General features: G+C 54.1%; 32 non-coding genes across 32 annotated transcripts; all 32 read right to left on the bottom strand.

The window, feature by feature from the left end:
• Window positions 1-27: 27 nt before the first annotated feature.
• Trnal-uag (transfer RNA leucine (anticodon UAG)) lies at window positions 28-109 on the bottom strand. The gene has a single exon. It is a non-coding gene; the product is annotated as a tRNA-Leu (tRNA).
• A 439-nt stretch (window positions 110-548) lies between these two features.
• On the bottom strand, window positions 549-620 carry Trnah-gug (transfer RNA histidin (anticodon GUG)). The gene has a single exon. It is a non-coding gene; the product is annotated as a tRNA-His (tRNA).
• A 374-nt stretch (window positions 621-994) lies between these two features.
• On the bottom strand, window positions 995-1,066 carry Trnae-cuc (transfer RNA glutamic acid (anticodon CUC)). Its single transcript has one exon. It is a non-coding gene; the product is annotated as a tRNA-Glu (tRNA).
• A 444-nt stretch (window positions 1,067-1,510) lies between these two features.
• Trnal-uag (transfer RNA leucine (anticodon UAG)) lies at window positions 1,511-1,592 on the bottom strand. Its single transcript has one exon. It is a non-coding gene; the product is annotated as a tRNA-Leu (tRNA).
• A 439-nt stretch (window positions 1,593-2,031) lies between these two features.
• Window positions 2,032-2,103, bottom strand: Trnah-gug (transfer RNA histidin (anticodon GUG)). Its single transcript has one exon. It is a non-coding gene; the product is annotated as a tRNA-His (tRNA).
• Window positions 2,104-2,477: 374 nt separating this feature from the next.
• Trnae-cuc (transfer RNA glutamic acid (anticodon CUC)) lies at window positions 2,478-2,549 on the bottom strand. Its single transcript has one exon. It is a non-coding gene; the product is annotated as a tRNA-Glu (tRNA).
• A 444-nt stretch (window positions 2,550-2,993) lies between these two features.
• Window positions 2,994-3,075, bottom strand: Trnal-uag (transfer RNA leucine (anticodon UAG)). The gene has a single exon. It is a non-coding gene; the product is annotated as a tRNA-Leu (tRNA).
• A 439-nt stretch (window positions 3,076-3,514) lies between these two features.
• Window positions 3,515-3,586, bottom strand: Trnah-gug (transfer RNA histidin (anticodon GUG)). Its single transcript has one exon. It is a non-coding gene; the product is annotated as a tRNA-His (tRNA).
• A 364-nt stretch (window positions 3,587-3,950) lies between these two features.
• On the bottom strand, window positions 3,951-4,022 carry Trnae-cuc (transfer RNA glutamic acid (anticodon CUC)). The gene has a single exon. It is a non-coding gene; the product is annotated as a tRNA-Glu (tRNA).
• A 444-nt stretch (window positions 4,023-4,466) lies between these two features.
• Window positions 4,467-4,548, bottom strand: Trnal-uag (transfer RNA leucine (anticodon UAG)). Its single transcript has one exon. It is a non-coding gene; the product is annotated as a tRNA-Leu (tRNA).
• A 439-nt stretch (window positions 4,549-4,987) lies between these two features.
• Trnah-gug (transfer RNA histidin (anticodon GUG)) lies at window positions 4,988-5,059 on the bottom strand. The gene has a single exon. It is a non-coding gene; the product is annotated as a tRNA-His (tRNA).
• Window positions 5,060-5,423: 364 nt separating this feature from the next.
• Trnae-cuc (transfer RNA glutamic acid (anticodon CUC)) lies at window positions 5,424-5,495 on the bottom strand. Its single transcript has one exon. It is a non-coding gene; the product is annotated as a tRNA-Glu (tRNA).
• Window positions 5,496-5,939: 444 nt separating this feature from the next.
• On the bottom strand, window positions 5,940-6,021 carry Trnal-uag (transfer RNA leucine (anticodon UAG)). The gene has a single exon. It is a non-coding gene; the product is annotated as a tRNA-Leu (tRNA).
• A 439-nt stretch (window positions 6,022-6,460) lies between these two features.
• Trnah-gug (transfer RNA histidin (anticodon GUG)) lies at window positions 6,461-6,532 on the bottom strand. The gene has a single exon. It is a non-coding gene; the product is annotated as a tRNA-His (tRNA).
• Window positions 6,533-6,896: 364 nt separating this feature from the next.
• Trnae-cuc (transfer RNA glutamic acid (anticodon CUC)) lies at window positions 6,897-6,968 on the bottom strand. The gene has a single exon. It is a non-coding gene; the product is annotated as a tRNA-Glu (tRNA).
• A 444-nt stretch (window positions 6,969-7,412) lies between these two features.
• Trnal-uag (transfer RNA leucine (anticodon UAG)) lies at window positions 7,413-7,494 on the bottom strand. The gene has a single exon. It is a non-coding gene; the product is annotated as a tRNA-Leu (tRNA).
• A 439-nt stretch (window positions 7,495-7,933) lies between these two features.
• On the bottom strand, window positions 7,934-8,005 carry Trnah-gug (transfer RNA histidin (anticodon GUG)). The gene has a single exon. It is a non-coding gene; the product is annotated as a tRNA-His (tRNA).
• A 6,478-nt stretch (window positions 8,006-14,483) lies between these two features.
• On the bottom strand, window positions 14,484-14,555 carry Trnae-cuc (transfer RNA glutamic acid (anticodon CUC)). The gene has a single exon. It is a non-coding gene; the product is annotated as a tRNA-Glu (tRNA).
• Window positions 14,556-14,999: 444 nt separating this feature from the next.
• Trnal-uag (transfer RNA leucine (anticodon UAG)) lies at window positions 15,000-15,081 on the bottom strand. The gene has a single exon. It is a non-coding gene; the product is annotated as a tRNA-Leu (tRNA).
• A 439-nt stretch (window positions 15,082-15,520) lies between these two features.
• Window positions 15,521-15,592, bottom strand: Trnah-gug (transfer RNA histidin (anticodon GUG)). The gene has a single exon. It is a non-coding gene; the product is annotated as a tRNA-His (tRNA).
• Window positions 15,593-15,966: 374 nt separating this feature from the next.
• Window positions 15,967-16,038, bottom strand: Trnae-cuc (transfer RNA glutamic acid (anticodon CUC)). The gene has a single exon. It is a non-coding gene; the product is annotated as a tRNA-Glu (tRNA).
• Window positions 16,039-16,482: 444 nt separating this feature from the next.
• On the bottom strand, window positions 16,483-16,564 carry Trnal-uag (transfer RNA leucine (anticodon UAG)). The gene has a single exon. It is a non-coding gene; the product is annotated as a tRNA-Leu (tRNA).
• A 439-nt stretch (window positions 16,565-17,003) lies between these two features.
• On the bottom strand, window positions 17,004-17,075 carry Trnah-gug (transfer RNA histidin (anticodon GUG)). Its single transcript has one exon. It is a non-coding gene; the product is annotated as a tRNA-His (tRNA).
• A 364-nt stretch (window positions 17,076-17,439) lies between these two features.
• Trnae-cuc (transfer RNA glutamic acid (anticodon CUC)) lies at window positions 17,440-17,511 on the bottom strand. The gene has a single exon. It is a non-coding gene; the product is annotated as a tRNA-Glu (tRNA).
• Window positions 17,512-17,955: 444 nt separating this feature from the next.
• Window positions 17,956-18,037, bottom strand: Trnal-uag (transfer RNA leucine (anticodon UAG)). The gene has a single exon. It is a non-coding gene; the product is annotated as a tRNA-Leu (tRNA).
• A 439-nt stretch (window positions 18,038-18,476) lies between these two features.
• Window positions 18,477-18,548, bottom strand: Trnah-gug (transfer RNA histidin (anticodon GUG)). Its single transcript has one exon. It is a non-coding gene; the product is annotated as a tRNA-His (tRNA).
• Window positions 18,549-18,922: 374 nt separating this feature from the next.
• Trnae-cuc (transfer RNA glutamic acid (anticodon CUC)) lies at window positions 18,923-18,994 on the bottom strand. Its single transcript has one exon. It is a non-coding gene; the product is annotated as a tRNA-Glu (tRNA).
• Window positions 18,995-19,438: 444 nt separating this feature from the next.
• Window positions 19,439-19,520, bottom strand: Trnal-uag (transfer RNA leucine (anticodon UAG)). Its single transcript has one exon. It is a non-coding gene; the product is annotated as a tRNA-Leu (tRNA).
• A 439-nt stretch (window positions 19,521-19,959) lies between these two features.
• On the bottom strand, window positions 19,960-20,031 carry Trnah-gug (transfer RNA histidin (anticodon GUG)). Its single transcript has one exon. It is a non-coding gene; the product is annotated as a tRNA-His (tRNA).
• Window positions 20,032-20,395: 364 nt separating this feature from the next.
• On the bottom strand, window positions 20,396-20,467 carry Trnae-cuc (transfer RNA glutamic acid (anticodon CUC)). Its single transcript has one exon. It is a non-coding gene; the product is annotated as a tRNA-Glu (tRNA).
• Window positions 20,468-20,911: 444 nt separating this feature from the next.
• Window positions 20,912-20,993, bottom strand: Trnal-uag (transfer RNA leucine (anticodon UAG)). Its single transcript has one exon. It is a non-coding gene; the product is annotated as a tRNA-Leu (tRNA).
• A 439-nt stretch (window positions 20,994-21,432) lies between these two features.
• Window positions 21,433-21,504, bottom strand: Trnah-gug (transfer RNA histidin (anticodon GUG)). Its single transcript has one exon. It is a non-coding gene; the product is annotated as a tRNA-His (tRNA).
• Window positions 21,505-21,863: the final 359 nt, after the last annotated feature.

Here is a 21,863-nt window from a genome sequence, read left to right on the forward strand (position 1 = left end):
AACGGCACAAAAATGAGACGCCAAAATTGGCAACGGTGGGATTCGAACCCACGCCTCAGAAAAGACTGGTGCCTAAAACCAGCGCCTTAGACCGCTCGGCCACGTTACCCTTGCAAGAGCGGCGGCAAAACGTTCCCTTTGTACTACAAAGATCACTTCGAAATGGAAGTATCTTGGCAATCGCCGTGCCATGTATTTTCACTGCTCTCCCACTGGAAGCGTCTCTTTAGGCCACCCACAACAAGAAAATGCCGTGCCCGCCATATGGTAGCGACGCCACTTGTCTGTAGCTGTCGTAGTTAAGGAGACAGCATCAAGAGACGTTTTCGTGCCGTGACCAGGTTTCGAACCTGGGCTTTCCGTAACCACTAAAGTATCGTAGCTGTACCTGTCAGGCGGAGCTAGAATGCTCCATGTAACAAACATATGTGAGCTCAAGTACAAACTGCGGCCTGCGGAACACGAGTGAAAAACCAAGAAAGCACTGTGATTTCGAGTACTCGTGCACTATCGTCAATGCAACGGCAGCAAGGAAAAACTTTCAAAATTGCCGTGACCAGGATTCGAACCTGGGTTATTGCGGCCACAACGCAATGTCCTAACCACTAGACGATCACGGCCACGGAGGCGCCCCCGAAAGCAGCTGGCTGGAATGCAAGTGTCGATACACAGCAAAGCCTAGGCCAAGGTGTACGCCACAGCAGTGGCAGACACGGTCTCCATCACATGCATACGAGCAGATGAACGTGCCTGCGCTGTCGGGACACTAACTACAGTGGTTAGCTGCATTCACCTCCGTGGCAATGTCTTGCAGTCCTCCAAGCCTCTTGACTACAGACATGTGACTCGATAACAAGTGGACAGACACAGCATCTCTCTCGCCGTCGGGTGTTGCCACGAATCATACTTAACGTGGCTTTCTGCACGCGTCAGCGTAGCGTCAGTCGAGCAAAGTCGAGACAAGTCGCATAAGAGGAGCAACAAAAACGCGCATTTCCGGTACCGGGAATCGAACCCGGGCCTCCTGGGTGAGAGCCAGGTATCCTAGCCACTAGACTACACCGGATTACAACGCCAGTGCTCCTCCAGCGAACGCAGCAACCACCCACGATTAACTGACGACAACTGTAAAAAATCCACTCTCGCACGCTATAGAGCGGCATGCTCTGGACGCATATCGTGGAGACGAACGCCAGCAGTGATGAGAGCAAAAGGCGCCTACAAATCCTGCCGTTGCACCACGTACTGTTCTACGACACTTCACGAAGCAGACGCTCACGCCTTGTTGTGCTGTTTCCTTTGCGGGCAATGAGTGCATGTGACTTCGATGCAGGAAACATTACACGTTTGGCAGCAGTGGGATTCGAACCCACGCCTCCGAAGAGACTTGTGCCTGAAACCAGCGCCTGAGACCGCTCGGCCACGCTACCTACGCAACACGCGCGTCACATGAGCTGCGTCCTACTCCACGAGAACACACAGCAACGGCACAAAAATGAGACGCCAAAATTGGCAACGGTGGGATTCGAACCCACGCCTCAGAAAAGACTGGTGCCTAAAACCAGCGCCTTAGACCGCTCGGCCACGTTACCCTTGCAAGAGCGGCGGCAAAACGTTCCCTTTGTACTACAAAGATCACTTCGAAATGGAAGTATCTTGGCAATCGCCGTGCCATGTATTTTCACTGCTCTCCCACTGGAAGCGTCTCTTTAGGCCACCCACAACAAGAAAATGCCGTGCCCGCCATATGGTAGCGACGCCACTTGTCTGTAGCTGTCGTAGTTAAGGAGACAGCATCAAGAGACGTTTTCGTGCCGTGACCAGGTTTCGAACCTGGGCTTTCCGTAACCACTAAAGTATCGTAGCTGTACCTGTCAGGCGGAGCTAGAATGCTCCATGTAACAAACATATGTGAGCTCAAGTACAAACTGCGGCCTGCGGAACACGAGTGAAAAACCAAGAAAGCACTGTGATTTCGAGTACTCGTGCACTATCGTCAATGCAACGGCAGCAAGGAAAAACTTTCAAAATTGCCGTGACCAGGATTCGAACCTGGGTTATTGCGGCCACAACGCAATGTCCTAACCACTAGACGATCACGGCCACGGAGGCGCCCCCGAAAGCAGCTGGCTGGAATGCAAGTGTCGATACACAGCAAAGCCTAGGCCAAGGTGTACGCCACAGCAGTGGCAGACACGGTCTCCATCACATGCATACGAGCAGATGAACGTGCCTGCGCTGTCGGGACACTAACTACAGTGGTTAGCTGCATTCACCTCCGTGGCAATGTCTTGCAGTCCTCCAAGCCTCTTGACTACAGACATGTGACTCGATAACAAGTGGACAGACACAGCATCTCTCTCGCCGTCGGGTGTTGCCACGAATCATACTTAACGTGGCTTTCTGCACGCGTCAGCGTAGCGTCAGTCGAGCAAAGTCGAGACAAGTCGCATAAGAGGAGCAACAAAAACGCGCATTTCCGGTACCGGGAATCGAACCCGGGCCTCCTGGGTGAGAGCCAGGTATCCTAGCCACTAGACTACACCGGATTACAACGCCAGTGCTCCTCCAGCGAACGCAGCAACCACCCACGATTAACTGACGACAACTGTAAAAAATCCACTCTCGCACGCTGTAGAGCGGCATGCTCTGGACGCATATCGTGGAGACGAACGCCAGCAGTGATGAGAGCAAAAGGCGCCTACAAATCCTGCCGTTGCACCACGTACTGTTCTACGACACTTCACGAAGCAGACGCTCACGCCTTGTTGTGCTGTTTCCTTTGCGGGCAATGAGTGCATGTGACTTCGATGCAGGAAACATTACACGTTTGGCAGCAGTGGGATTCGAACCCACGCCTCCGAAGAGACTTGTGCCTGAAACCAGCGCCTGAGACCGCTCGGCCACGCTACCTACGCAACACGCGCGTCACATGAGCTGCGACCTACTCCACGAGAACACACAGCAACGGCACAAAAATGAGACGCCAAAATTGGCAACGGTGGGATTCGAACCCACGCCTCAGAAAAGACTGGTGCCTAAAACCAGCGCCTTAGACCGCTCGGCCACGTTACCCTTGCAAGAGCGGCGGCAAAACGTTTCCTTTGTACTACAAAGATCACTTCGAAATGGAAGTATCTTGGCAATCGCCGTGCCATGTATTTTCACTGCTCTCCCACTGGAAGCGTCTCTTTAGGCCACCCACAACAAGAAAATGCCGTGCCCGCCATATGGTAGCGACGCCACTTGTCTGTAGCTGTCGTAGTTAAGGAGACAGCATCAAGAGACGTTTTCGTGCCGTGACCAGGTTTCGAACCTGGGCTTTCCGTAACCACTAAAGTATCGTAGCTGTACCTGTCAGGCGGAGCTAGAATGCTCCATGTAACAAACATATGTGAGCTCAAGTACAAACTGCGGCCTGCGGAACACGAGTGAAAAACCAAGAAAGCACTGTGATTTCGAGTACTCGTGCACTATCGTCAATGCAACGGCAGCAAGGAAAAACTTTCAAAATTGCCGTGACCAGGATTCGAACCTGGGTTATTGCGGCCACAACGCAATGTCCTAACCACTAGACGATCACGGCCACGGAGGCGCCCCCGAAAGCAGCTGGCTGGAATGCAAGTGTCGATACACAGCAAAGCCTAGGCCAAGGTGTACGCCACAGCAGTGGCAGACACGGTCTCCATCACATGCATACGAGCAGATGAACGTGCCTGCGCTGTCGGGACACTAACTACAGTGGTTAGCTGCATTCACCTCCGTGGCAATGTCTTGCAGTCCTCCAAGCCTCTTGACTACAGACATGTGACTCGATAACAAGTGGACAGACACAGCATCTCTCTCGCCGTCGGGTGTTGCCACGAATCATACTTAACGTGGCTTTCTGCACGCGTCAGCGTAGCGTCAGTCGAGACAAGTCGCATAAGAGGAGCAACAAAAACGCGCATTTCCGGTACCGGGAATCGAACCCGGGCCTCCTGGGTGAGAGCCAGGTATCCTAGCCACTAGACTACACCGGATTACAACGCCAGTGCTCCTCCAGCGAACGCAGCAACCACCCACGATTAACTGACGACAACTGTAAAAAATCCACTCTCGCACGCTGTAGAGCGGCATGCTCTGGACGCATATCGTGGAGACGAACGCCAGCAGTGATGAGAGCAAAAGGCGCCTACAAATCCTGCCGTTGCACCACGTACTGTTCTACGACACTTCACGAAGCAGACGCTCACGCCTTGTTGTGCTGTTTCCTTTGCGGGCAATGAGTGCATGTGACTTCGATGCAGGAAACATTACACGTTTGGCAGCAGTGGGATTCGAACCCACGCCTCCGAAGAGACTTGTGCCTGAAACCAGCGCCTGAGACCGCTCGGCCACGCTACCTACGCAACACGCGCGTCACATGAGCTGCGACCTACTCCACGAGAACACACAGCAACGGCACAAAAATGAGACGCCAAAATTGGCAACGGTGGGATTCGAACCCACGCCTCAGAAAAGACTGGTGCCTAAAACCAGCGCCTTAGACCGCTCGGCCACGTTACCCTTGCAAGAGCGGCGGCAAAACGTTCCCTTTGTACTACAAAGATCACTTCGAAATGGAAGTATCTTGGCAATCGCCGTGCCATGTATTTTCACTGCTCTCCCACTGGAAGCGTCTCTTTAGGCCACCCACAACAAGAAAATGCCGTGCCCGCCATATGGTAGCGACGCCACTTGTCTGTAGCTGTCGTAGTTAAGGAGACAGCATCAAGAGACGTTTTCGTGCCGTGACCAGGTTTCGAACCTGGGCTTTCCGTAACCACTAAAGTATCGTAGCTGTACCTGTCAGGCGGAGCTAGAATGCTCCATGTAACAAACATATGTGAGCTCAAGTACAAACTGCGGCCTGCGGAACACGAGTGAAAAACCAAGAAAGCACTGTGATTTCGAGTACTCGTGCACTATCGTCAATGCAACGGCAGCAAGGAAAAACTTTCAAAATTGCCGTGACCAGGATTCGAACCTGGGTTATTGCGGCCACAACGCAATGTCCTAACCACTAGACGATCACGGCCACGGAGGCGCCCCCGAAAGCAGCTGGCTGGAATGCAAGTGTCGATACACAGCAAAGCCTAGGCCAAGGTGTACGCCACAGCAGTGGCAGACACGGTCTCCATCACATGCATACGAGCAGATGAACGTGCCTGCGCTGTCGGGACACTAACTACAGTGGTTAGCTGCATTCACCTCCGTGGCAATGTCTTGCAGTCCTCCAAGCCTCTTGACTACAGACATGTGACTCGATAACAAGTGGACAGACGCAGCATCTCTCTCGCCGTCGGGTGTTGCCACGAATCATACTTAACGTGGCTTTCTGCACGCGTCAGCGTAGCGTCAGTCGAGACAAGTCGCATAAGAGGAGCAACAAAAACGCGCATTTCCGGTACCGGGAATCGAACCCGGGCCTCCTGGGTGAGAGCCAGGCATCCTAGCCACTAGACTACACCGGATTACAACGCCAGTGCTCCTCCAGCGAACGCACCAACCACCCACGATTAACTGACGACAACTGTAAAAAATCCACTCTCGCACGCTATAGAGCGGCATGCTCTGGACGCATATCGTGGAGACGAACGCCAGCAGTGATGAGAGCAAAAGGCGCCTACAAATCCTGCCGTTGCACCACGTACTGTTCTACGACAATTCACGAAGCAGACGCTCACGCCTTGTTGTGCTGTTTCCTTTGCGGGCAATGAGTGCATGTGACTTCGATGCAGGAAACATTACACGTTTGGCAGCAGTGGGATTCGAACCCACGCCTCCGAAGAGACTTGTGCCTGAAACCAGCGCCTGAGACCGCTCGGCCACGCTACCTACGCAACACGCGCGTCACGTGAGCTGCGTCCTACTCCACGAGAACACACAGCAACGGCACAAAAATGAGACGCCAAAATTGGCAACGGTGGGATTCGAACCCACGCCTCAGAAGAGACTGGTGCCTAAAACCAGCGCCTTAGACCGCTCGGCCACGTTACCCTTGCAAGAGCGGCGGCAAAACGTTCCCTTTGTACTACAAAGATCACTTCGAAATGGAAGTATCTTGGCAATCGCCGTGCCATGTATTTTCACTGCTCTCCCACTGGAAGCGTCTCTTTAGGCCACCCACAACAAGAAAATGCCGTGCCCGCCATATGGTAGCGACGCCACTTGTCTGTAGCTGTCGTAGTTAAGGAGACAGCATCAAGAGACGTTTTCGTGCCGTGACCAGGTTTCGAACCTGGGCTTTCCGTAACCACTAAAGTATCGTAGCTGTACCTGTCAGGCGGAGCTAGAATGCTCCATGTAACAAACATATGTGAGCTCAAGTACAAACTGCGGCCTGCGGAACACGAGTGAAAAACCAAGAAAGCACTGTGATTTCGAGTACTCGTGCACTATCGTCAATGCAACGGCAGCAAGGAAAAACTTTCAAAATTGCCGTGACCAGGATTCGAACCTGGGTTATTGCGGCCACAACGCAATGTCCTAACCACTAGACGATCACGGCCACGGAGGCGCCCCCGAAAGCAGCTGGCTGGAATGCAAGTGTCGATACACAGCAAAGCCTAGGCCAAGGTGTACGCCACAGCAGTGGCAGACACGGTCTCCATCACATGCATACGAGCAGATGAACGTGCCTGCGCTGTCGGGACACTAACTACAGTGGTTAGCTGCATTCACCTCCGTGGCAATGTCTTGCAGTCCTCCAAGCCTCTTGACTACAGACATGTGACTCGATAACAAGTGGACAGACGCAGCATCTCTCTCGCCGTCGGGTGTTGCCACGAATCATACTTAACGTGGCTTTCTGCACGCGTCAGCGTAGCGTCAGTCGAGACAAGTCGCATAAGAGGAGCAACAAAAACGCGCATTTCCGGTACCGGGAATCGAACCCGGGCCTCCTGGGTGAGAGCCAGGCATCCTAGCCACTAGACTACACCGGATTACAACGCCAGTGCTCCTCCAGCGAACGCACCAACCACCCACGATTAACTGACGACAACTGTAAAAAATCCACTCTCGCACGCTATAGAGCGGCATGCTCTGGACGCATATCGTGGAGACGAACGCCAGCAGTGATGAGAGCAAAAGGCGCCTACAAATCCTGCCGTTGCACCACGTACTGTTCTACGACAATTCACGAAGCAGACGCTCACGCCTTGTTGTGCTGTTTCCTTTGCGGGCAATGAGTGCATGTGACTTCGATGCAGGAAACATTACACGTTTGGCAGCAGTGGGATTCGAACCCACGCCTCCGAAGAGACTTGTGCCTGAAACCAGCGCCTGAGACCGCTCGGCCACGCTACCTACGCAACACGCGCGTCACGTGAGCTGCGTCCTACTCCACGAGAACACACAGCAACGGCACAAAAATGAGACGCCAAAATTGGCAACGGTGGGATTCGAACCCACGCCTCAGAAGAGACTGGTGCCTAAAACCAGCGCCTTAGACCGCTCGGCCACGTTACCCTTGCAAGAGCGGCGGCAAAACGTTCCCTTTGTACTACAAAGATCACTTCGAAATGGAAGTATCTTGGCAATCGCCGTGCCATGTATTTTCACTGCTCTCCCACTGGAAGCGTCTCTTTAGGCCACCCACAACAAGAAAATGCCGTGCCCGCCATATGGTAGCGACGCCACTTGTCTGTAGCTGTCGTAGTTAAGGAGACAGCATCAAGAGACGTTTTCGTGCCGTGACCAGGTTTCGAACCTGGGCTTTCCGTAACCACTAAAGTATCGTAGCTGTACCTGTCAGGCAGAGCTAGAATGCTCCATGTAACAAACATATGTGAGCTCAAGTACAAACTGCGGCCTGCGGAACACGAGTGAAAAACCAAGAAAGCACTGTGATTTCGAGTACTCGTGCACTATCGTCAATGCAACGGCAGCAAGGAAAAACTTTCAAAATTGCCGTGACCAGGATTCGAACCTGGGTTATTGCGGCCACAACGCAATGTCCTAACCACTAGACGATCACGGCCACGGAGGCGCCCCCGAAAGCAGCTGGCTGGAATGCAAGTGTCGATACACAGCAAAGCCTAGGCCAAGGTGTACGCCACAGCAGTGGCAGACACGGTCTCCATCACATGCATACGAGCAGATGAACGTGCCTGCGCTGTCGGGACACTAACTACAGTGGTTAGCTGCATTCACCTCCGTGGCAATGTCTTGCAGTCCTCCAAGCCTCTTGACTACAGACATGTGACTCGATAACAAGTGGACAGACACAGCATCTCTCTCGCCGTCGGGTGTTGCCACGAATCATGGTTGGTTGGTTTGGGGGATTAAAGGGACCAGACTGCTATGGTCATCGGTCCCTTTTTCCAAAGACAAAGAACACCCACAGAGAATAAAAACGAGGAACAAAAGAGATCACAGACGATACAGGACAAGAGAAACTGAGACAAAGACAAGACAAAACGAACTAAAAGCACACAGAGTGTGACGGTGGTTGGCCGACCAGAGAAATAAAAAAGGAAAAGCCAACCACTAGAAACACATTAAAAAATCAGTTTAAAACCGGAGGCCAAAGGCCAGAATCAACACAAAACAATAAGATAAAAATAGAAACACTCAGAGTAAAGAATAAAAACCCCCTGCCCGAATAAAACGTAAAACTAAGTCAGCCATAGCCGGGTCATCTGTTAAAAGGGCAGGGAGCGAGTCAGGCAGTGCGAGCGACTGCCTGAGCGCAGCTAAAAACGGACACTCCAATAAAACATGAACCACGGATAAAACGGAGCCGCAGCGACATAGAGGCGCATCCTCACGGCGCAATAAGTGGCCGTGGGTAAGCCGAGTGTGCCCAATGCGCAGCCGGCAGAGGACAACAGACTCCTTGCGAGAAACCCGCAAGGAGGAGCGCCACACACCGGTAGCCCCCTTGATGACCCGAAGTTTGTTGCGTGAAGGCAGGGCGCGCCATTCAGTGTCCCAAAGGTCCAGAATTTTGCGGCGTAGGAACGCCCGCAAATCGGTCTCCGGGAGGCCAACGTCCAGAGGTGGTGCACTAGTCGCCTCTTTCGCCAGCCGGTCAACATTCTCGTTGCCGGGGATCCCAACATGGCCTGGGGTCCACACGAAGACCGCAGAGCGGCCGCAACGCGCAAGAGTATGCAGGGACTCATGGATAGCCATCACCAGACGGGAACGAGGAAAACACTGGTCGAGTGCTCGTAAACTGCTCAGGGAATCGCTACAGATAACGAACGACTCACCTGAGCAGGAGCGGATATACTCTAGGGCTCGAAAGATGGCGACCAGCTCAGCAGTGTAAACGCTGCAGCCAGCCGGCAAAGAACGTTGTTCGGAATGGTTCCCTAGAGTGAGCGCATACCCGACTCGACCAGCAACCATCGAGCCGTCGGTGTAAACAATGCCAGAGCCCTGATACGTGGCCAGGATGGAATAAAAGCGGCGGCGGAAGGCCTCTGGAGGGACTGAGTCCTTCGAGCCCTGTGCCAAGTCGAGCCGAAGGCAAGGGCGAGGAACGCACCACGGGGGTGTACGCAGAAGTGCCCGGAAAGGAGGTGGAACAGGGACAAGCCCAAGCCCGGAGAGAAGCTCCTTGACGCGAATGGCGATCGGACAACCCGACCGGGGCCGACGTTCCGGCAGACGGACGACTGACTGCGGGAACAGGAGACGATAGTTAGGATGCCCGGGCGAGCTTAGAACATGGGCAGCATAAGCGGCCAGCAAACGTTGGCGCCGGAACCGCAGTGGAGGGACACCTGCCTCCACGAGTAAGCTGTCCACAGGGCTGGTGCGGAAAGCACCAGTGGCAAGGCGTATCCCGCTGTGGAGGATTGGGTCCAGCACCCGCAACGCAGACGGGGATGCTGAGCCATATGCCAGGCACCCATAATCCAGACGGGACTGGATTAACGCCTGGTAGAGCCGTAACAGGGTAGAGCGGTCGGCTCCCCAGCGGGTGTGGCTCAAGCATCTCAGAGCGTTTAGATGCCGCCAACACGTCTGTTTAAGCTGCTGGATATGAGGCAGCCACGTCAACCGGGCATCAAAAACCACCCCCAAAAACCTGTGGGTCTCCACCACAGCAAGGAGTTCGTCGGCAAGATAAAGCCGCGGCTCAGGATGGACTGTTCGGCGCCGGCAGAAATGTATAACGCGGGTCTTGGCTGCCGAAAACTGAAACCCATGCGCTACAGCCCAAGACTGCGCCTTACGGATAGCGCCCTGTAGCTGACGTTCAACAGCGGCAATGCCAGTAGAGCTGTAATAAAGGCAGAAGTCGTCAGCATACAGGGAAGCGGAGACAGAATTTCCCACGGCCGCAGCAAGCCCGTTAATGGCTATTAAAAACAGACAGACACTTAAAACAGAACCCTGTGGCACACCGTTCTCCTGGACGTGGGAGGAACTATACGAGGCCGCGACTTGCACGCGGAAGGTACGACACGACAGAAAATTGCGGATAAAAATCGGCAGAGGACCCCGAAGACCCCATCCATGGAGCGTAGAAAGAATGTGATGACGCCACGTCGTATCGTACGCCTTCCGCATGTCGAAAAAGACAGCGACCAGGTGCTGACGGCGGGAAAAGGCAGTACGGATGGCCGACTCCAGGCTCACCAGATTGTCGGCGGCGGAGCGGCCTTTACGGAACCCACCCTGAGATGGAGCCAGAAGGCCTCGAGACTCCAGTACCCAATGCAAGCGCCGGCTCACCATCCGTTCAAGCAACTTGCAAAGAACGTTGGTGAGGCTAATGGGACGGTAGCTGTCCACCTCCAGAGGGTGCTTTCCAGGTTTCAAAACGGGGATGACAATGCCTTCCCGCCATTGCGACGGAAACTCCCCCTCGACCCAAAGACGGTTGTAAAGATCGAGAAGGCGCCGCTGGCAGGCCACTGAAAGGTGTTTCAGCATCTGACAGTGGATGCCATCTGGCCCAGGAGCGGTATCAGGGCAAGCAGCGAGGGCACTGCGAAATTCCCACTCACTAAATGGAGCATTGTAAGATTCCGGGTGGTTGGTGCGAAACGAAAGGCTCCGACGTTCCATCCGCTCTTTAATGGAGCGGAAGGCCTGGGGGTAATTCGCAGAAGCGGAACTCATAGCAAAATGCTCTGCTAAGCGATCGGCAATGACGTCGGAGTCAGTACAAACTGCTCCATTCAGTGAGAGCGCAGGGACGCTGGCAGGTGGCCGATAGCCGTAGACGCGTCGAATCTTGGCCCAGACCTGCGAAGGAGTGACATGGAGGCCAATGGTGGACACATACCGCTCCCAGCACTCCTTCTTGCCGTGGCGGATAAGGAGGCGGGCCCGCGCACGCAGCCGTTTGAAGGCGATAAGGTGGTCGAGGGAGGGGTGTCGCTTGTGACGCTGGAGCGCCCGCCGGCGATCTTTAATCGCTTCAGCGATCTCAGGCGACCACCAAGGCACAGCCTTCCGCCGAGGGGACCCACAGGAATGGGGAATGGCAGATTCGGCGGCAGTAACGATGCCGGTGGTGACCGATTGAACCACCGCATCAATGTCATCGGTAGAGAGAGGCTCAAAAGCGGCAGTGGAGGAGAACAAGTCCCAGTCAGCCTTATTCATAGCCCATCTGCTAGGGTGCCCAGAAGAGGGGCGCTGTGGTAGTGACAAAAAGATCGGAAAATGGTCACTACCACACAGGTCGTCATGCACACTCCATTGGACAGACGGTAAGAGGCTATGGCTACAGATTGAAAGGTCAATGGCGGAGTAGGTGCCATGCGCCACACTGAAGTGTGTGAAGGCACCATCATTTAACAGCGAGAGATCGAGCTGCGACAATAAATGCTCAATGATGGCGCCTCGACCTGTTGCCACTGACCCACCCCACAGAGGGTTATGAGCGTTGAAGTCGCCCAATAGCAAGAAAGGTGGCGGCAATTGGGCGACCAGTGCAGCCAGGACATGCTGCGAGACATCACCATCCGGTGGAATGTAAAGACTGCAGACGGTAACAGCCTGTGGCGTCCACACACGTACAGCGACAGCCTCTAAAGGCGTCTGGAGAGGGACAGACTCGCTGTGCAGAGTGTGAAGGATATAAATGCAGACGCCACCAGACACCCTTTCATAAGCTGCTCGGTTCTTGTAATAACCCCGATAGCCACGGAGGGCGGGGGTTCGCATCGCCGGAAACCAAGTTTCCTGCAGAGCAATGCAGAAGAAAGGGCGAAGGCTGAGAAGTTGGCGGAGCTCAGCTAGATGGTGGAAGAAACCGCTGCAGTTCCACTGGAGGATGGTATTAGCCATGGATGGGAAAGGCGTGAAGGGACTGGGGAGGCAGATTACGCCTCCGGGGCCCCTGCTGCTACTGAGTGACCACCGGGACAACAGCTATCTACTGCATCCGAGGGACTGGCGAGATCCATGTCCTCAGCGGACGCCAGGATCTCCACCTCATCCTCGGACGCAGAGGGAGAAGGTTGCGGTGGGACAGGTGCCACCGCAATTTCAGGATGCTTGGGAGCCTTTTTCTTTGACTGCTTTGCGCGCTGAGCCTTAGGTGGTTCTGGCTGGGAGGGCCTCACTGGGTCAGTCTCTGGGACTGAAGACGACCGTGACGCCCTACGACCAGCGACCGGTGATTGTTTGACAACCTTGCGGGTGTCCACTTTGGCACTGGGCAAAGCCTGGGATGGGAGGGCCCCAAGGGACCCCTTCCGAGCGAGAGGAGCCGAAGAAGGCTCACGCTTCTCCGGCTGTGAAGGGGGAACAGATGTCCCCGGTGGTTGGGGTGGTGTTGCTCCTGAAGTAGATGGAGCAGGAGCAACAGGGAGTGAAGTGCCCCCCACAACCAAGGGGGCCGGTGAATGCTGACCGAGCTGAGATCGAACTGGTGTTGCAGCAGCGGCATAACTAGTTGGCATTGGCACAGGATGTAGCCGCTCAAATTTCCGCCTTGCCTCGGTGTAGGACAGGCGGTCCAGGGTCTTATATTCCATTATCTTCCGTTCCTTCTGAAAGATCCTACAGTCCGGCGAGCAGGGGGAATGGTGTTCTCCGCAGTTAACACAGATAGGAGGCGGGGCACATGGAGTATCAGGATGCGAAGGACGTCCACAATCCCGACACGTGATGCTGGAAGTACAGCGAGATGACATGTGCCCGAACTTCCAGCATTTAAAACACCGCATCGGAGGAGGGATATATGGCTTCACATCACAACGGTAAACCATCACCTTAACCTTTTCGGGTAAGACATCACCCTCAAAGGCCAAGATGAAGGCACCGGTGGCTACCTGATTATCCCTCGGACCCCGATGGACGCGCCGGACGAAGTGAACACCTCGTCGTTCGAGGTTGGCGCGTAATTCATCGTCGGACTGCAGAAGAAGATCCCTGTGGAATATTATACCCTGGACCATGTTCAGACTCTTATGCGGCGTGATGTTAACTGAAACATCCCCCAACTTGTCACAATTGAGCAACCTCCGTGACTGGGCAGAGGATGCCGTTTTGATGAGCACAGAACCAGAGCGCATCTTGGACAAGCCATCCACCTCCCCGAACTTGTCCTCTAAATGCTCCACAAAAAACTGGGGCTTGGTTGACATAAACGATTCCCCATCAACTCGCGTACACACAAGGAACCGGGGTGAATAGTCTCCACTGCCTTCTTTTGCCATACGTTCCTCCCATGGAGTGGCCAGGGAGGGAAATGATCGTGGATCGTATTTCCTGCCGTTGAGGTTAGACCTCGATCGCTTAGAGACTGCTGGTGGTGGCCCACCAGCGAGAGATGATGTACCACGCTTCATTGCGGGTCATCCGCCCTGATGCCACCTACTCCGACCAAGGGCCCTCCCCACGGGCGCCACCCAGCCACAGCAAAGGCCACCTGGCAGGATGGCCATTGCCGGGAGTCCCGATGCCCCAGGGAGATGGGCATCTACTCCTTGGCATACGTGGGGAGTGAACGGCGCAGGCATCAGTAGAGCGATCCCTGTGTTGTCAGGGGGCTACAACCAAGAGGGTACATGGCGACCCCACCACAACGGACTGGCTACCGTGCTGGATCTTAGGTGCAAAAATGGCCAAGGTCGTCGTCGCAGGTAAAAGAAACACTGCAGAGTGCAGCGTGGTAATCGCCCATGAGATCGAAAACGAGCGGGACACCATCGCAACGACGAGAAAGACGGCAATAGGTCTAATTGCACGAAGGATACAGTGCACCATGTAAGGTGCCCTTCCCCAATTGGCTCGCTCTTCGGAATAATTTGGATAGATGGAGGTCAAACCCGAGAGGGGACCATCACATAAGGCCGAAACGTTTGAGACTCCTTTTAGTCGCCTCTTACGACAGGCAGGAATACCGCGGGCCTATTCTAATCCCCGGACCCGCAGGGGGGTGCCACGAATCATACTTAACGTGGCTTTCTGCACGCGTCAGCGTAGCGTCAGTCGAGCAAAGTCGAGACAAGTCGCATAAGAGGAGCAACAAAAACGCGCATTTCCGGTACCGGGAATCGAACCCGGGCCTCCTGGGTGAGAGCCAGGTATCCTAGCCACTAGACTACACCGGATTACAACGCCAGTGCTCCTCCAGCGAACGCAGCAACCACCCACGATTAACTGACGACAACTGTAAAAAATCCACTCTCGCACGCTATAGAGCGGCATGCTCTGGACGCATATCGTGGAGACGAACGCCAGCAGTGATGAGAGCAAAAGGCGCCTACAAATCCTGCCGTTGCACCACGTACTGTTCTACGACACTTCACGAAGCAGACGCTCACGCCTTGTTGTGCTGTTTCCTTTGCGGGCAATGAGTGCATGTGACTTCGATGCAGGAAACATTACACGTTTGGCAGCAGTGGGATTCGAACCCACGCCTCCGAAGAGACTTGTGCCTGAAACCAGCGCCTGAGACCGCTCGGCCACGCTACCTACGCAACACGCGCGTCACATGAGCTGCGTCCTACTCCACGAGAACACACAGCAACGGCACAAAAATGAGACGCCAAAATTGGCAACGGTGGGATTCGAACCCACGCCTCAGAAGAGACTGGTGCCTAAAACCAGCGCCTTAGACCGATCGGCCACGTTACCCTTGCAAGAGCGGCGGCAAAACGTTTCCTTTGTACTACAAAGATCACTTCGAAATGGAAGTATCTTGGCAATCGCCGTGCCATGTATTTTCACTGCTCTCCCACTGGAAGCGTCTCTTTAGGCCACCCACAACAAGAAAATGCCGTGCCCGCCATATGGTAGCGACGCCACTTGTCTGTAGCTGTCGTAGTTAAGGAGACAGCATCAAGAGACGTTTTCGTGCCGTGACCAGGTTTCGAACCTGGGCTTTCCGTAACCACTAAAGTATCGTAGCTGTACCTGTCAGGCGGAGCTAGAATGCTCCATGTAACAAACATATGTGAGCTCAAGTACAAACTGCGGCCTGCGGAACACGAGTGAAAAACCAAGAAAGCACTGTGATTTCGAGTACTCGTGCACTATCGTCAATGCAACGGCAGCAAGGAAAAACTTTCAAAATTGCCGTGACCAGGATTCGAACCTGGGTTATTGCGGCCACAACGCAATGTCCTAACCACTAGACGATCACGGCCACGGAGGCGCCCCCGAAAGCAGCTGGCTGGAATGCAAGTGTCGATACACAGCAAAGCCTAGGCCAAGGTGTACGCCACAGCAGTGGCAGACACGGTCTCCATCACATGCATACGAGCAGATGAACGTGCCTGCGCTGTCGGGACACTAACTACAGTGGTTAGCTGCATTCACCTCCGTGGCAATGTCTTGCAGTCCTCCAAGCCTCTTGACTACAGACATGTGACTCGATAACAAGTGGACAGACACAGCATCTCTCTCGCCGTCGGGTGTTGCCACGAATCATACTTAACGTGGCTTTCTGCACGCGTCAGCGTAGCGTCAGTCGAGCAAAGTCGAGACAAGTCGCATAAGAGGAGCAACAAAAACGCGCATTTCCGGTACCGGGAATCGAACCCGGGCCTCCTGGGTGAGAGCCAGGTATCCTAGCCACTAGACTACACCGGATTACAACGCCAGTGCTCCTCCAGCGAACGCAGCAACCACCCACGATTAACTGACGACAACTGTAAAAAATCCACTCTCGCACGCTGTAGAGCGGCATGCTCTGGACGCATATCGTGGAGACGAACGCCAGCAGTGATGAGAGCAAAAGGCGCCTACAAATCCTGCCGTTGCACCACGTACTGTTCTACGACACTTCACGAAGCAGACGCTCACGCCTTGTTGTGCTGTTTCCTTTGCGGGCAATGAGTGCATGTGACTTCGATGCAGGAAACATTACACGTTTGGCAGCAGTGGGATTCGAACCCACGCCTCCGAAGAGACTTGTGCCTGAAACCAGCGCCTGAGACCGCTCGGCCACGCTACCTACGCAACACGCGCGTCACATGAGCTGCGACCTACTCCACGAGAACACACAGCAACGGCACAAAAATGAGACGCCAAAATTGGCAACGGTGGGATTCGAACCCACGCCTCAGAAAAGACTGGTGCCTAAAACCAGCGCCTTAGACCGCTCGGCCACGTTACCCTTGCAAGAGCGGCGGCAAAACGTTCCCTTTGTACTACAAAGATCACTTCGAAATGGAAGTATCTTGGCAATCGCCGTGCCATGTATTTTCACTGCTCTCCCACTGGAAGCGTCTCTTTAGGCCACCCACAACAAGAAAATGCCGTGCCCGCCATATGGTAGCGACGCCACTTGTCTGTAGCTGTCGTAGTTAAGGAGACAGCATCAAGAGACGTTTTCGTGCCGTGACCAGGTTTCGAACCTGGGCTTTCCGTAACCACTAAAGTATCGTAGCTGTACCTGTCAGGCGGAGCTAGAATGCTCCATGTAACAAACATATGTGAGCTCAAGTACAAACTGCGGCCTGCGGAACACGAGTGAAAAACCAAGAAAGCACTGTGATTTCGAGTACTCGTGCACTATCGTCAATGCAACGGCAGCAAGGAAAAACTTTCAAAATTGCCGTGACCAGGATTCGAACCTGGGTTATTGCGGCCACAACGCAATGTCCTAACCACTAGACGATCACGGCCACGGAGGCGCCCCCGAAAGCAGCTGGCTGGAATGCAAGTGTCGATACACAGCAAAGCCTAGGCCAAGGTGTACGCCACAGCAGTGGCAGACACGGTCTCCATCACATGCATACGAGCAGATGAACGTGCCTGCGCTGTCGGGACACTAACTACAGTGGTTAGCTGCATTCACCTCCGTGGCAATGTCTTGCAGTCCTCCAAGCCTCTTGACTACAGACATGTGACTCGATAACAAGTGGACAGACGCAGCATCTCTCTCGCCGTCGGGTGTTGCCACGAATCATACTTAACGTGGCTTTCTGCACGCGTCAGCGTAGCGTCAGTCGAGACAAGTCGCATAAGAGGAGCAACAAAAACGCGCATTTCCGGTACCGGGAATCGAACCCGGGCCTCCTGGGTGAGAGCCAGGCATCCTAGCCTCTAGACTACACCGGATTACAACGCCAGTGCTCCTCCAGCGAACGCACCAACCACCCACGATTAACTGACGACAACTGTAAAAAATCCACTCTCGCACGCTATAGAGCGGCATGCTCTGGACGCATATCGTGGAGACGAACGCCAGCAGTGATGAGAGCAAAAGGCGCCTACAAATCCTGCCGTTGCACCACGTACTGTTCTACGACAATTCACGAAGCAGACGCTCACGCCTTGTTGTGCTGTTTCCTTTGCGGGCAATGAGTGCATGTGACTTCGATGCAGGAAACATTACACGTTTGGCAGCAGTGGGATTCGAACCCACGCCTCCGAAGAGACTTGTGCCTGAAACCAGCGCCTGAGACCGCTCGGCCACGCTACCTACGCAACACGCGCGTCACGTGAGCTGCGTCCTACTCCACGAGAACACACAGCAACGGCACAAAAATGAGACGCCAAAATTGGCAACGGTGGGATTCGAACCCACGCCTCAGAAGAGACTGGTGCCTAAAACCAGCGCCTTAGACCGCTCGGCCACGTTACCCTTGCAAGAGCGGCGGCAAAACGTTCCCTTTGTACTACAAAGATCACTTCGAAATGGAAGTATCTTGGCAATCGCCGTGCCATGTATTTTCACTGCTCTCCCACTGGAAGCGTCTCTTTAGGCCACCCACAACAAGAAAATGCCGTGCCCGCCATATGGTAGCGACGCCACTTGTCTGTAGCTGTCGTAGTTAAGGAGACAGCATCAAGAGACGTTTTCGTGCCGTGACCAGGTTTCGAACCTGGGCTTTCCGTAACCACTAAAGTATCGTAGCTGTACCTGTCAGGCGGAGCTAGAATGCTCCATGTAACAAACATATGTGAGCTCAAGTACAAACTGCGGCCTGCGGAACACGAGTGAAAAACCAAGAAAGCACTGTGATTTCGAGTACTCGTGCACTATCGTCAATGCAACGGCAGCAAGGAAAAACTTTCAAAATTGCCGTGACCAGGATTCGAACCTGGGTTATTGCGGCCACAACGCAATGTCCTAACCACTAGACGATCACGGCCACGGAGGCGCCCCCGAAAGCAGCTGGCTGGAATGCAAGTGTCGATACACAGCAAAGCCTAGGCCAAGGTGTACGCCACAGCAGTGGCAGACACGGTCTCCATCACATGCATACGAGCAGATGAACGTGCCTGCGCTGTCGGGACACTAACTACAGTGGTTAGCTGCATTCACCTCCGTGGCAATGTCTTGCAGTCCTCCAAGCCTCTTGACTACAGACATGTGACTCGATAACAAGTGGACAGACACAGCATCTCTCTCGCCGTCGGGTGTTGCCACGAATCATACTTAACGTGGCTTTCTGCACGCGTCAGCGTAGCGTCAGTCGAGCAAAGTCGAGACAAGTCGCATAAGAGGAGCAACAAAAACGCGCATTTCCGGTACCGGGAATCGAACCCGGGCCTCCTGGGTGAGAGCCAGGTATCCTAGCCACTAGACTACACCGGATTACAACGCCAGTGCTCCTCCAGCGAACGCAGCAACCACCCACGATTAACTGACGACAACTGTAAAAAATCCACTCTCGCACGCTGTAGAGCGGCATGCTCTGGACGCATATCGTGGAGACGAACGCCAGCAGTGATGAGAGCAAAAGGCGCCTACAAATCCTGCCGTTGCACCACGTACTGTTCTACGACACTTCACGAAGCAGACGCTCACGCCTTGTTGTGCTGTTTCCTTTGCGGGCAATGAGTGCATGTGACTTCGATGCAGGAAACATTACACGTTTGGCAGCAGTGGGATTCGAACCCACGCCTCCGAAGAGACTTGTGCCTGAAACCAGCGCCTGAGACCGCTCGGCCACGCTACCTACGCAACACGCGCGTCACATGAGCTGCGACCTACTCCACGAGAACACACAGCAACGGCACAAAAATGAGACGCCAAAATTGGCAACGGTGGGATTCGAACCCACGCCTCAGAAAAGACTGGTGCCTAAAACCAGCGCCTTAGACCGCTCGGCCACGTTACCCTTGCAAGAGCGGCGGCAAAACGTTCCCTTTGTACTACAAAGATCACTTCGAAATGGAAGTATCTTGGCAATCGCCGTGCCATGTATTTTCACTGCTCTCCCACTGGAAGCGTCTCTTTAGGCCACCCACAACAAGAAAATGCCGTGCCCGCCATATGGTAGCGACGCCACTTGTCTGTAGCTGTCGTAGTTAAGGAGACAGCATCAAGAGACGTTTTCGTGCCGTGACCAGGTTTCGAACCTGGGCTTTCCGTAACCACTAAAGTATCGTAGCTGTACCTGTCAGGCGGAGCTAGAATGCTCCATGTAACAAACATATGTGAGCTCAAGTACAAACTGCGGCCTGCGGAACACGAGTGAAAAACCAAGAAAGCACTGTGATTTCGAGTACTCGTGCACTATCGTCAATGCAACGGCAGCAAGGAAAAACTTTCAAAATTGCCGTGACCAGGATTCGAACCTGGGTTATTGCGGCCACAACGCAATGTCCTAACCACTAGACGATCACGGCCACGGAGGCGCCCCCGAAAGCAGCTGGCTGGAATGCAAGTGTCGATACACAGCAAAGCCTAGGCCAAGGTGTACGCCACAGCAGTGGCAGACACGGTCTCCATCACATGCATACGAGCAGATGAACGTGCCTGCGCTGTCGGGACACTAACTACAGTGGTTAGCTGCATTCACCTCCGTGGCAATGTCTTGCAGTCCTCCAAGCCTCTTGACTACAGACATGTGACTCGATAACAAGTGGACAGACGCAGCATCTCTCTCGCCGTCGGGTGTTGCCACGAATCATACTTAACGTGGCTTTCTGCACGCGTCAGCGTAGCGTCAGTCGAGACAAGTCGCATAAGAGGAGCAACAAAAACGCGCATTTCCGGTACCGGGAATCGAACCCGGGCCTCCTGGGTGAGAGCCAGGCATCCTAGCCTCTAGACTACACCGGATTACAACGCCAGTGCTCCTCCAGCGAACGCACCAACCACCCACGATTAACTGACGACAACTGTAAAAAATCCACTCTCGCACGCTATAGAGCGGCATGCTCTGGACGCATATCGTGGAGACGAACGCCAGCAGTGATGAGAGCAAAAGGCGCCTACAAATCCTGCCGTTGCACCACGTACTGTTCTACGACAATTCACGAAGCAGACGCTCACGCCTTGTTGTGCTGTTTCCTTTGCGGGCAATGAGTGCATGTGACTTCGATGCAGGAAACATTACACGTTTGGCAGCAGTGGGATTCGAACCCACGCCTCCGAAGAGACTTGTGCCTGAAACCAGCGCCTGAGACCGCTCGGCCACGCTACCTACGCAACACGCGCGTCACGTGAGCTGCGTCCTACTCCACGAGAACACACAGCAACGGCACAAAAATGAGACGCCAAAATTGGCAACGGTGGGATTCGAACCCACGCCTCAGAAGAGACTGGTGCCTAAAACCAGCGCCTTAGACCGCTCGGCCACGTTACCCTTGCAAGAGCGGCGGCAAAACGTTCCCTTTGTACTACAAAGATCACTTCGAAATGGAAGTATCTTGGCAATCGCCGTGCCATGTATTTTCACTGCTCTCCCACTGGAAGCGTCTCTTTAGGCCACCCACAACAAGAAAATGCCGTGCCCGCCATATGGTAGCGACGCCACTTGTCTGTAGCTGTCGTAGTTAAGGAGACAGCATCAAGAGACGTTTTCGTGCCGTGACCAGGTTTCGAACCTGGGCTTTCCGTAACCACTAAAGTATCGTAGCTGTACCTGTCAGGCAGAGCTAGAATGCTCCATGTAACAAACATATGTGAGCTCAAGTACAAACTGCGGCCTGCGGAACACGAGTGAAAAACCAAGAAAGCACTGTGATTTCGAGTACTCGTGCACTATCGTCAATGCAACGGCAGCAAGGAAAAACTTTCAAAATTGCCGTGACCAGGATTCGAACCTGGGTTATTGCGGCCACAACGCAATGTCCTAACCACTAGACGATCACGGCCACGGAGGCGCCCCCGAAAGCAGCTGGCTGGAATGCAAGTGTCGATACACAGCAAAGCCTAGGCCAAGGTGTACGCCACAGCAGTGGCAGACACGGTCTCCATCACATGCATACGAGCAGATGAACGTGCCTGCGCTGTCGGGACACTAACTACAGTGGTTAGCTGCATTCACCTCCGTGGCAATGTCTTGCAGTCCTCCAAGCCTCTTGACTACAGACATGTGACTCGATAACAAGTGGACAGACACAGCATCTCTCTCGCCGTCGGGTGTTGCCACGAATCATACTTAACGTGGCTTTCTGCACGCGTCAGCGTAGCGTCAGTCGAGCAAAGTCGAGACAAGTCGCATAAGAGGAGC

This window comes from Schistocerca cancellata, unplaced genomic scaffold (genome assembly GCF_023864275.1).
Source record: "Schistocerca cancellata isolate TAMUIC-IGC-003103 unplaced genomic scaffold, iqSchCanc2.1 HiC_scaffold_431, whole genome shotgun sequence".
In the NCBI taxonomy this organism is placed as follows: Eukaryota; Metazoa; Arthropoda; class Insecta; order Orthoptera; family Acrididae; genus Schistocerca; species Schistocerca cancellata.